Raw genomic sequence first — 12,731 nt, 5'->3', positions numbered from 1 at the left:
AATCTCAATGAGGTTTGTTTCGATGGAAAAGCAAGGGGGGTTCTTCAAGACCATCTTTGAACATCTGCAAGGAGCATGTAAGGGGTATACCCCTTAATTTATATGAGGCTACCAAGGTGCCAACAATTTCACTTTTGCCTAAGTGCTTGAGGGTGAGGTGAAGTATTTCACATTTTAACCTCAAGGGTTAGCTCAATCAATTGACTCATGTACCCAAGGCATGTCGCGAATGGGGAGGCCATAGGTCACAGGTTCAAATCCAATCAAGTCACTCAGGGTTACTAGCCACTATTGTGGTAGGCAATTGAGCCTCCCTTCATCTAGATATTCTAAGGAAGAAGGAGGAATCCTGCAAGGTTTCCCTTAGCTTAAAAAAAAATTAAAGGTAAAAGCCCTTGGGCCATAGAAGGTTTAATGCCAAAGATGTAAAAAAAATGTTAGGTTAAGTATCAATAAACGCGAAAGAAAGCATATATAGAAGAACACAAACAAAAATTGACTCAAAATACATACATTCTCGATAACTTTTGATATTTTCTTTTACCCTCATTTTTCCAGGCCAATGAATCTTACGATTCCTTCTCAATGGTCTATTGATTTTTAAGAATGAATCTATGAATATCATGCATCTCAGCTTACTGTTAGAGGCATCCCTCTTAAATAAATCCACGGCAATTCTGTGAAATTCTAGTGACACAAAAGGTGCTATTAACCGGTTAATTATTTCCTATCACTTGTTTATAGCAAATTAATTCTTTTACTGGAAGCAACAAATAACAACATAAACAACACCAATCATAAACTGAAAATTCAGGAAAATATGCGAGAAACCAATCACACAATTTACACCAATATTTTTGGACAAAATGTCCCTGGAAAAACCCCAATGTGGGGAAAATAGTTTTTAGATCTAAGGGCTTTTATTATTATCTCTAGCAAATAAATTGTTATTGAGAAATAGAACGGTTTGCCTCTCACTGGAAAAACTCCAGCAAATATATTTCTTTACTTTTGCTAATTTGGAAAACCCCACGACTTCCCTATTTTGCAATTCACACTGCCTCTAGTAACACACACTAGCCTCTGGCAATTCACATTGGCTCTTTCTGGGAATTCGCACTAGCTTCTGGCAAACTCGATTTTCCTTATGGAAGGCTCGAATGGCCTCCAACAAATTCACACTGGCTTCAGATGAACCCACACTGGCACTAGAAAACTTGATCTGACCTCTGGAAGACTCGCACTACCTTACGACAAATAATCTTGGGCTCCTGCAAATATACTGAGCAATTCGACCTTCTCCTGAAACTCACAGCCTCACTCAAAAAATTAAAAATTAAAAATTAAATAAAATAAAATAACTCAACCTCTTGCAGAAAATACTAATAGCAAGAATCTCCAGAAAATATTTCCTCAATCACTGTTGCTAAAACCCTCTAGTGTCTTTTGAAAATCACCCACTTGAATACCTGTATGTGTGTTCTCCAAAGTTGCCCATTGATCTCCTTTATAATCTCTCATTCACGAATGAATGGCCACGATTAGAAGTTCACTTGATCTAATCGATGGCTAAGATCGTCTTAGAAACTTTCTACAAGCTTCTAGAGGAAAATTAACCTTATCCCAATTAATATCAATTAATTATTCACTTTTCCTAAGTTAGACTTAGGAAATATTTAAAAAATCACTAATTGACTTAATTAAGATATTTTTCCTAGATGAAACTTAGGAAAAATTACATGGGCTTGGAGATAATTAACTCCTTTATGTCTCTAGCCTCAATGACACCTCTGGAGACTAGAACACATGTCCGAGCTACAAAAACTAACACTCCTTAGCGAGGAAGGTGTTCTCCACTATTCCCAACTTATCCCTAAAGAATACAAACTTTGTTTTACCCAAGGCCTTTGTCAGAATATCTGCAATCTGTTAATCTATGGGAACATACGGTGGTCAAACTGATCCAAGTTGTACACAATCTCCGATGAAATGATATCTAATATCAAAGCCCTTTGACCTATCATGACAAATTGGATTCTCAGATAGCTTGATGCAACTCTGATTATCATAATAGATACAGGTTGCCTCCATGCTATGACCAATCACCAAACAATGCCACTAGCAACTTCTAAAGCCATATAGCCTCACATGTAGCCATGCTCGCTGCCATGTACTCTACTTCTGCACAACTTAACGCAACCAATTTTTGTTTCCTGTTGTACCATGAGACAATCCCTAATCCAATGTTGAAGCAACACCCTGAAGTGCTTTTTCAATCCATTGCACTACCTGCCCAGTCTGCATATGTATATCCCATCAACCTGACACCATCACCTCGAGTATATCCCAACCCATAGTCGACTATACCTCGTATATATTGCAACACATGCTTCATTGTTGTCCAATGCACCTTCTTTGGTTCCACCATGAACTGACTGAGAGTGTTGACTGCAAAGAAACTATTAGGCCTTGTGTTGACCAGATACGTGAGTGAGCCAATAAGATCCCCATACAAGGTGGCGTCCACTGCTTCCTGCTTAGATACATCAATCTTCTTCCAATTGGTAATCATAGGTGTACACCTGGTTCTACAATCCAACATCCTGAATTTCTTCAAGATCTTCATAGCATATCTGTTCATTTTTCTAAGGGCTACATTGCTCATTGCCTTAGATAATTGCATTTCATTATATTAACCCCATAGTATTTAAACATCACTAGCAATTATATAGAAAGAACAATGACATCATCATAGCAGCAGAATATAAAAGAACATAAGGAAAAAATCATGCACAAGGGACACTGAGATTTTAGTCAAAGACCAGGGCAAAACCCCATAAGGGGAAAAACCCTTCCAAATTCTTCTTCTTCTATTAGATTGTCATTGAAAGATCAACAGAGAGGTACAAATACCAACACATTTCTTAGAGTCTATATACGATTTGTTCACAACTCCGTTTGTGAACAAGGTTCATCGTTAATGATACATCATACTGCCATAGTGCTAATATCAATATTGCTCTAGAGCCAAGATCGATACTGCTCTATATTGAAACCAAACAAAACATTGAATTGTTGTGGAACCATAGATAACGTTGAGCGGGAGTGACCATACATAATACCAACGAAGACACACATATATATAGTTGAACCAACAGAACTGTGATGCCAATATAAACAATAGTGATGTTTTTAGTTTTTGTAGTGTCAGATGGTATTCTAATCTTGACAATTGTCAAAGAGGCTAAGAAACACTAGGACTCCAGAACCCAGAATTTTTTTTAGGAAAATCTACCTAGAGATGCCTTAATTAAGTTAATTAAGCAGTAATTAAAGTTTTCCTAAGTCTAACTTAACGTAAATGATTTATTAACAATAATTAATTGAGGAAGGTGAGATTTCTCTAGAAACTCGCACGAATTGACTAGGAAATAATATCATCCATTGATTAAGTTTTAATCTTGGTCGTTGGAGTCCCACAATGAGATTATAAAAAGAAGTCGATGGGTAGATGGAGGAACACACTTGAGATTGATTTCCTTGGGCATTTTGACTTTCCAAAGAGCAGTTCCATTCTAGCGGAAGAGTTCGAGCCAGAGACAGTGCGCAGAGACAGAGAGGGGCAGAGACAGTTAATCTAGAGGAATTTTTCCAATTCCAAAGAGTCAAAAAGAGGAGGCCGAGATTTTCTCCAGGAAGTAGCAAGGGTTGCACAGATGCTTCAGAAGAGCAATTCAATCCAGCTGAAGAGGAAGACGTTTTCAGTTCCAGAGGATGAGAAGATATTCCAGAGGGCCGGAGAATCATTTTCCTAGTCAACAGCAAGCAGGACAGCTAGATTGGTAGTCGATTCAGGCAGTGTGTGTGGCAGGGAGCGTTAAGGTGACGCAAAGCCTACACAGACCACTTAGACGGCTAGCTTTTTCAGAGGTTAGACAGTGCCAAGATTGCTCAAAGAGAGGGTAAAATCCCTCAGTTAATTTTTCCCTGTATTTCTCTTCGATAGATTTGCCAATTTGCTGATAATTATTGTACTCAAAATTTTCTCACTGCTGCTTAATTATAAAAACCCTCAGCTACTACACCCGTTTTCCCATGTTAGGTTTTTCCAGGGACTTTTGTCCAAAAACAACGGTGTTATATTTTTGTGTGTGTGTCAGTATTTTCTCAATTTCCAGTTTATCTTCCACAGAATTTTTATTTGTGAAGATTGTTGTGTGATTAATTCGTTGTTGTCATAGCAATAAACTGCTAAATTAATTTACAGATAAAAGAATTAATTCCAGTTGCTGTAATAGAATTTCAATAGTGAAATTTTCACATGGTATTAGAGCGATTGTGATCAAACAGGGAAGCTCAAAAGCGGAGGAAGAAAATTTGTTGTTCAAAGGGAGCAGTGGGACGAATTTTTTGAGGGTTTCGCAGTGCCTACCCAGGCAGTGCGAATTGTTGGGCAATTCGATTTTTCAATGTAGGGTTGCAAAAAAATTCGACTTACTAGATTGAGTAATTCCAGCACGGAGAGGGAGCAGCAACTCAATATTTTCGTTGAGTAGATTTCTTGTCTGGGTGTAGAAGGGTTTTGCAACAGGTTGCTAGAGCAGAATAAGCACTGGGTGGAAGAGAAAGTGCACACACAAAAGGAATTTCTCTAAGAGGGTTTCCAGTACTAGCTTCAAGAGGAAATCCATATTATCCAATTGTATAAGGCCATGCAAATTTGCTAGACTAGCCAAATCGTGTTGTCAAGATTATAGTTCAAGTTCTAGTCACTGGAGAAGGACTTCCGGAAAGGTTGAGCGAGTAATTTATGAGTGCAAATGAAGGTAGAGCAAGGCAGCAACAGCAGTTCTGCGCATTCCAAGAGGGAGTGTGAGTAGCAGAATAGGTAGTCGAGCAAGAGAGAGGAGATTCTTGTTTATATTTTTCCCAATGCTTAAGTTTCAGAGATTTTGCAACTTTGCAGAGATGGTCGTGTTGTCGCTTGGATTGCACAGGCACTGCAACAACGGCTCAAGGTGGGGGTTGTCACTTTGATCCCCGCCCACTCTGTTCTAGTTGTCTTCCAACAGCAAGCTATGGAGGGTAGTCCCTATGGAAATGAAATGATGGAAAGCAAGTTGGGAACCAACTTGCCTAGAAGACACAACTAAGTGGCCTAGCTACTTGGTGAAAATTTAGCAAGATTAAGGATTCGATTAGATTTAGAATTGAGACTAGTGCCTTATGGAGTCAAAAGCTCTTGCTTATTATAAATTATGACCAAGTAACCGGATGGACAATCGTTGCTTATATGATTGACTAACCTATATGAGATGCAACTCCTAAGACCTAAGTGTGATGCAAGGATCTTGGTTAATTTTAGATTATATGCCTAATCTAGATGGAACCTTTCGCTTAACTGTTTTGAGAAACAATCTTCAGAGTAGGTTGTGTGATGGAAGACAATGAGAAGCAACAAAGGCTTGATTAACGATACCTACCCTTGTGTTCCAACCACCCAGTGCCTCCAGCGCTACAGAGACTGTGGCTCTGATGACTGCAAGATCACTGTGTTAACCACTAAGAAGGGTTGAATCCCTCAAGCTAAATGAGAAAGGGTTGTCCTAGGAGTCTATCAACCAAGCTTAGGCTTGAAGTAAGTTATTAATGCAACTACACTTAAAATGAAATGCAAAATTATGGGTGAGTCTTAATTTAAGATTGTTTATGTTATTTAAGTACTTAATGTTTGATTAATTTATGACAAGAGTACTTAACAATGTATTGAAAGACAATCTTAAACAAGAACAATTGCTCAATGATACAAGTGCCAATAATAAACAAGAGATCCTCTAGATACAATTGCTCAAAAAATATAGATCCACAATAGATAAACAATAGAGCAACAATTAACCAGTGATTCAGTATGATAAACCAATGACCATTATCCAGAAAAGACAATAAGATAGCAAGTGTTCTTAGCCAATATTCTTCAATAGGAGATGTGCAATTAGATTTACCAATCTTCAAGTTAAGAACACTTAGATGCAATTTAGATCATCACCAATTAAAACAAGTTACTTCAATGCCACTTATCCGGAGATGCTTATTAAATTCACAAGATGTCAATATGCCCAAAGATACCAAGGAAAGATATGATTAGAATGCTTTAGTGAGTGAGCTTATTAGATGTGAAGTATGAACTTTATAGCATATAAACTCACAAGGAAAACACAATGTTAGCTACTTCCACAATATCAATACTAGCAACAAGAATGTAAAACCATGAAAGCACTTATGCAATTTATGTTCCAATGACCCTTTAATGAGTAATAAGTGACTAATATGACAGCAGTAAATAATTTATGACAGCGGTGAGTAAACCAATGTAGACCCAAGAAACAACAAGCCTATGATAACCAGAGATGCTCAATGAGATGCGCAACACTTTAAGATGCAATATTCATAATTATATAAGATCTGATCTAACTTGTTACAAAAGTAAGTAAAACAGAAAATGAGTGAACTATTGATGCTACAACAAGTGCCAAATTAAGCCCAAAACTTGGAAGAAAATTGCCAAATTGAAAAAATCAATTTTTGAGCCCTTTTAGGTGTGTTATTCAAAAAATATCAGATCTGATTATTCAATTATGTAGAGAAATTTCAGCAAGCTAAAAATTAGATCTAGGCTAGATATGCAATACCCAAGTGGCCAAAAATTTAGGAAAAATTTATTATGCAATTTTAGAATATTTTGACCAATTAGATATGTTATTAGGGCACTTATATCACTGTTATGAAGATGAATTTACAGCTGTAATAAAATAGAGATAAATTTAGGGTTTAGAGAGCAAACCCTAGGCCCAAGGCCTTGAAGATGAACTTGCCCAAGTTGGCAAAAAATTCTCCAATGATTTTGCAGCTGAAAACACTAACTTTGAGCAACTTTTTCCTACAAAACCAACTAAGTATTCTGTCCTAAAAATTTCAGAAATGGAGAAGGGTTAAACTTGGGCTAGATGAGGGCAAGAGGCAAGGGAAAAGGCACAAGAAGGACAGTGGCTAGGGTTAGAGGCTAAGGAAGGGCTGAAAAGGGGCAGAGAAGAGGCCACAAAAGGAGAGCGAAGGGCGGAGGAGGAAGAAAAGCCCTAAAAGGGTTGCGGCTAGGGTTTTAATGGTTGAAAATCCCATGGCTAGCCCTAAGGGCAGTTGTCTAAGGTTTAGGAGGAGAGTCAAGTGGCCTAGAGCCCACGGTTAGGCATGTAAAGGCCTAAAACCCTTAGCGCAAGGCCAAGAAGAGGAGGTTGAGGCCTCAAAAGGCTGATGTTGGCCTCTTAGAGGCCTAAAACGATGATGCAGGAGGCTAAATGGCTGATGCAGGGGGATTTGAGGCTAACACTGGCCTTGGAGAGGCTAGATCTAGGCCTGAGACGGGTGAAACATGAAACCCCAACTTCAGAAAAATTAATTTCCTTTAGATCTGCAATTTTGCTCAATTTCTTCAATGGTTGGCCCTGCAAAAAGTTTTAGAGACTAGATCTTACCCTCAAGGGCCTAGATCTAGCTCTATTCCAGCTTTCTCCACTTGATCTCACCTGCACAAATAGATTTACAAATACCCAAAACCCCAAATATTTACAAAATCTCAAAACCACAAAACCCTAATTTGCAAAATAATTTACAAAATTAATTTTACAAATTTATTTACAAAATTTACAATATACAAGAGTTTTGAAATAAATTTTGAGAAATAATTTTTTTATAAAATTTTCTTTGATAAATGGCTAAAAATACTTTTGAAAATTAATGCACACTATAGCGTTAGCGAAGTTAGATCAACCATATAAATATTTGGATTCCAAACAAGGTTAGTTCAGTTTGTGAACTTGGGGACCAAGCACTTGGGAACCTGCAAACACTATATATTTTTCTCAAGAAAATTTGTTAGACATATGGTGAATCAAATCATCTAAGATAAACCCAGAATCTATCAATAGAATGACTTTATCCACATCTAATGAAAAACAAATTTTAAAATTAATAAGCACAATATAGAAAAACTCGTACCCAGCACATACCACAAATCAATGAACACTGAACACCGTGAACTACACCCCAAAGTCTGTATTATGATTCAAATAAATGTTCCTAGCGGGACTTTGGTGTTACATCAATTTTTCTGCAGCAATTTCCTAGCCAAAAATCAGATGGCTTGAGACTCAAATGATTCTCTAATTTATAAATAAATCCTCAAAGTGGAAAAATAACGGCTATTGATCCTTGTCAAAATAATCTTGGTCGTTGATAAATCCTTGAATATATTTTAATCTTACCATTGAAAATATTTATTATGAGGATTTTTCAAATTTCTCATTAAATCTCTTTTTATTAACTCAAAATTAATTATTTTTGGCTAATTTCCTCAAAAAAAATTGACTTTGACTTAACCACCAAGGTCCAAGGGTCTATTTTTTTTTTAATTTTCAATATTCCCTTGGTGGGAGACATCTAAAAATTAATTCTACAATAACTAACTTCTACCCAATGAATAGATGGCCGAGCAATCACAATCCCAATGAGAGAAGGATCTTGCTTTCATCTACAAGTACAATGAAAAAATAAATACAAGTCAGAAATTAGAACAAGCTTTCTTTTTTTAGAATATTTTGACCGTAATATATGTAAATGAAATAAGACAATAGGAATGGATGCCGCAATTCAAATCGACGCAGCATCATTTCAAGAGCACCAACTAGGAGTATGTCAGTGTTTTTCTTAAAAAAAAAAAAAAGTGAAAAAAAAGGTACTTTCTCCGATCACTTTTCCCTCCTTTGTTAGCCCCCTCAAAGGCCCACCAATATGAACATTGCAAGAAACAGAAACTCAAGCAAGGTCATATTACGGATTTTATCACAGTTAAAGAGGAAGGTCCAACCTCAAATTATAGGAAAGGCATCACTTGACAATATGTGTTAGGCAGCCAAAGAGTATCATGCTAAGGAACACCTACCTCAGTCATTTCATCGGGTAACTTTTGACAAGCTGTGCGTGACTTTCTGGTTGTAGATTATTATGCATGCATTCAATAATTGAATTCGAGCTATACAACATTAATATGGTGTTATTACGTGGGAGTCGGATCAATACTCCTTTCACAGGCTATTCTGTTTTGAGTGACCAATGTATCTCACGCTAGTTTGTGATACCGCATTGCTTCCATAGCTTTTCACTCATAAGCAGATAAACTGTGAAAATCAAAATTCATAAGGGACTAGTGCAGACCTCCCAAGCTATGGTGAGAACCTGGTTTCCAAATAAAAGCCTATATATTAATCTAATTTGAAAGAATTTGTAAAGTATGGAGGAATTTGCATTTATATTTTTAAATTTCCCTGTTGAAAGTCATAGCAACATACCGCTGTCATGTACAAAAATTTGCAATTCAAATTAAAAATTATCGAGGAAATTGCATCTTTTATTTATTTCCCTGATGAAAGTCATAGCAACATAAGCTCTCTTGTAGGAAATATACAAATTCCTCTATACTCTACAACTTCTTTCAAACAAGTTTATATAGGAATTATAAATATGAGGCAGAGAAATAAGTAATGTGGTGGTGGAATCTGGAAGGACGAAAGACACCAACAAAGCTGGAGTTCTCTCCTCATTATAGAGAAGTAGGATAAAGCTGCAGTTTCTCTCCTCATTATAGAGAAATAGGATATGAATAATACAGCTTGGAATAATTATCAAGACACCGAACGGATATTCACATCCTAACAGAGTCGACCTCTCAGTAGAGCAGATTGACTACATAAAAACCAAGCACATGCAGGTCAAGGAGCTTCTATCAGCCCCTAATTGTTGCAATTGTTGGCTCTGTAAAATTTGTTTTGTACACCTTTACATTTACATTAGTAGAAGTTAGATGTGTTGGAGTAATTGTCACACTCACTTTATTGGGAATCAATTACATAGACTAACCGCTACCTGGAACATGGGACTAACTGTCCACTCAAGGTATCGGTAAGGGTTTGGAAGTTTACTAATACCTGCAGGTTTTGGTGTAACAGGAAACCTCAACATGGTATCAGAGCCTTGGCCTAGATTCGATTCCCTGAGTTGCATTTGAGGAGGGCTGTTTGAGTAATTTTCACACTCACCTCATTGGAAGTTAAATTTGAGGAGGGCTGTTTGAGTAATTTTCACACTCACCTCATTGAAAATTAATTACATAAATTAACGGTCACCTGAGAACATGGGACTAACCGCCCAATAAAAATAATGATAAAGCTTTGGAAGTTTACACATACCTACAAGAAACTTCAAAAAGATAGACTGTAAGAGTGTGATCATCATCATTGAGGTGGGGCACCGAATATATAGGCAGCCTTGGGTGTGTTGATATGGACACTGGCGTCGAGTTCCAAAAAGGTAGGTTGTAAGAGCGTGATCATCATCAAACAGCTTAATTGAGGTGGGGTACCCAATATATAGGCTGCCTTGGGTGTGTTGATATGGACACTGGCGTCGAGTTCCATGTGCATCTTGAGGTTGCATAGCCTGAGGATTCATATATCAAGTTCGACCAAAAGAATTATATCATGATGTCAGGCCTGTGTTTGGATGGGTATGCGCCAGTCTCGAGATTCACAAACTCAAGGCGCATATAAGACCTGAGTTTGGACGGGAAGGGGTTAGTCCCGAGATTCAGACACATCAAACCCCCGGGTTTAGATGGGTATGAGCTTGTTCTAATGTAGCTGAAACCAAAATCCCACCAAAACATGGCGTTATGTCTGTGAAAATTTAGTTTGATGCTTGGTAATTCTGGAAACTTGAAATGTTTATCGGTATGAAACGATTTTCTCCGAATGTAACCAGTTGAGCTTAATTACATTCTAAATTTTCAGTGGCAGATCATATATCTGTTAAGGTGACAAAAGTATTGGCAGACATACCTGGATGGGAAATTTACCGTGTAGCAATTGAAGTTCCGCTGCATTACATTACAGGTTTTTCCGTCGCCATTATGCGTAGAACTCAGACTTCACGGGGTGTGTGGCAGATGAATTTTCCAAACTGAAAAGATGGAAATGCTGCCCTATTTCTGCTTTTACTTTACACTTGGAATATGTTTAGCTGTCAGACATATTCCATGTTTACGTTGAAACTTGTTCCGGTCGGACAATTTTTGCTTTTTAGTGTGTCGAAAGTTAGTTTCATGAAATTGAAAGATTCCTCTGAAACTTGATTGCCAATCTCGCGGTTGATTCCGGAGTGATGGTAAACTCGTCCACATTTTTTAACACATTGGATTGGAATTGTAATTAAATTTTTTACTTTTGTTTCTGTGAATTAATTAAATAATGGGTGTGTATATTTTGCACATTTTGTATTTTTGAGTAGTGGAATTTGAAAAACATTTTATTTATTTTAGAATGTGATGTATTCAAAAATATTACAAAAAATTATGGAAATATATTAGTGTTAGTTTCTTGAAATCGTAAAATGATTGGATTGCAAAAGGCAAAAAGCACATGATTGTCCATAGAGTATTTTAGTTTAGGTGACATTAAAATATCATTTCATTTTATTCTAATTATTAATAAGGGATTGTAGGGTAAAGATAGCCTATGGGTTTGTGTTAGAGTTTCATCAATTTGAATAATAAAATGATTGAATTGCAAAAGGCAAAAAGCAAGGGATTGTCCGTAGACTATTTTAGTTTGGTCGACATTAAAATATCTTTTCATTTCATTCTAACTATTAATAAAAGCGTAGTATAATTTAGAAGCTAAGTAACCTTTTTTTTTAATTTTTTAGTTAATTTTAACCATAACTAATTTATAAGGGAAATGTTTTTTCACTATGTTTTTTTTTATAATTTTAATCAAAATTCTTGAGATTTGAGTGTTAAATCTACTTATGCATTTAAAATTGTATTTTAAACAAACAAAAATTGCATTTTCGATTGAAATTGTATGAAAAGAACTATTTCATTAACAAAATCATTTAATTTTGATTAGAACATTTTTTATTTAAAATAAAAAATAAAAAAAGTTTGGCAAGACTACATCTTCATCATGTCCAATATATCATCCCAATTAGAACCAGTGACTTCACATCATGGAATGTCTTGGATCACCATCTATCTAAGACCAATGGACATTTTATATAACATTTTTTAAAATATAAATTTAGATTTAATTTAATAGAAAAAATAATAATAATAATAATAATTTGAGTTAAGTTTAAAATGACAGTTGTGATTTTGTTCACATTAGATAAACTAATATTATAAGGAGTTGTTTTTAGTGAGATTTTTTGGAAGTTTTTTCGTGGGATTTTCTCGTCTAATCTCTAAAATTTTGCAGGAATTTATTGAAATCACAAGCTTGATGGGTAATCCCTGCACAATCCAAGTGAGCGGGTTTTTCAAGGGTTGAATCAATATATACGATCAAAAAAATAGCTTAAATAACACAAATCAAGATTTCACCCCAAATTTTTCCGCGGTATTAAGTCACCAGAAAATCTAAAAAATCACAGTAAAGCCAACTCTATATTATAATGATTTAGAAAAAGTTTAAAAAAAATAATTATTCTTTATACATCGTCTTTCTACTTACATTATTAAAAATAAATAATATTGTAAAGTCATTTTTCCACCTATATTAATATTTTATTATAAAATATTATAAAAACATATTTTTATATTGTTTTATATTAATATTCGTTTATTT

The 12,731-nt window shown here is 35.8% G+C and overlaps 1 protein-coding gene across 5 annotated transcripts in view; it reads right to left on the bottom strand.

The window, feature by feature from the left end:
* LOC149156835 (ras-related protein RABC1-like) overlaps positions 1–11,210 on the bottom strand; it is a 385,206-nt gene extending 373,996 nt beyond the window's left edge. For 2 of the 5 annotated variants that reach the window (XM_089445296.1, XM_089445297.1), the window contains exon 1: positions 10,947–11,208. The gene's annotated coding sequence lies outside the window, so the exon portion shown is untranslated. Of the gene's footprint in view, positions 1–10,946 lie in introns of all 5 variants that reach the window. The other 3 variants (XM_089445298.1, XM_089445300.1, XM_089445299.1) reach the window with 3 other exon arrangements.
* Positions 11,211–12,731: the final 1,521 nt, after the last annotated feature.

The sequence above is a fragment of the Pinus tabuliformis genome, chromosome 9 (assembly GCF_031772625.1).
Source record: "Pinus tabuliformis cultivar Carrire ecotype Pingquan chromosome 9, CPIR1, whole genome shotgun sequence".
NCBI lineage: Eukaryota > Viridiplantae > Streptophyta > Pinopsida > Pinales > Pinaceae > Pinus > Pinus tabuliformis.
Note: the sequence above shows the minus strand (reverse complement) of the source record. Positions and strands in the feature narration are given on the sequence as shown.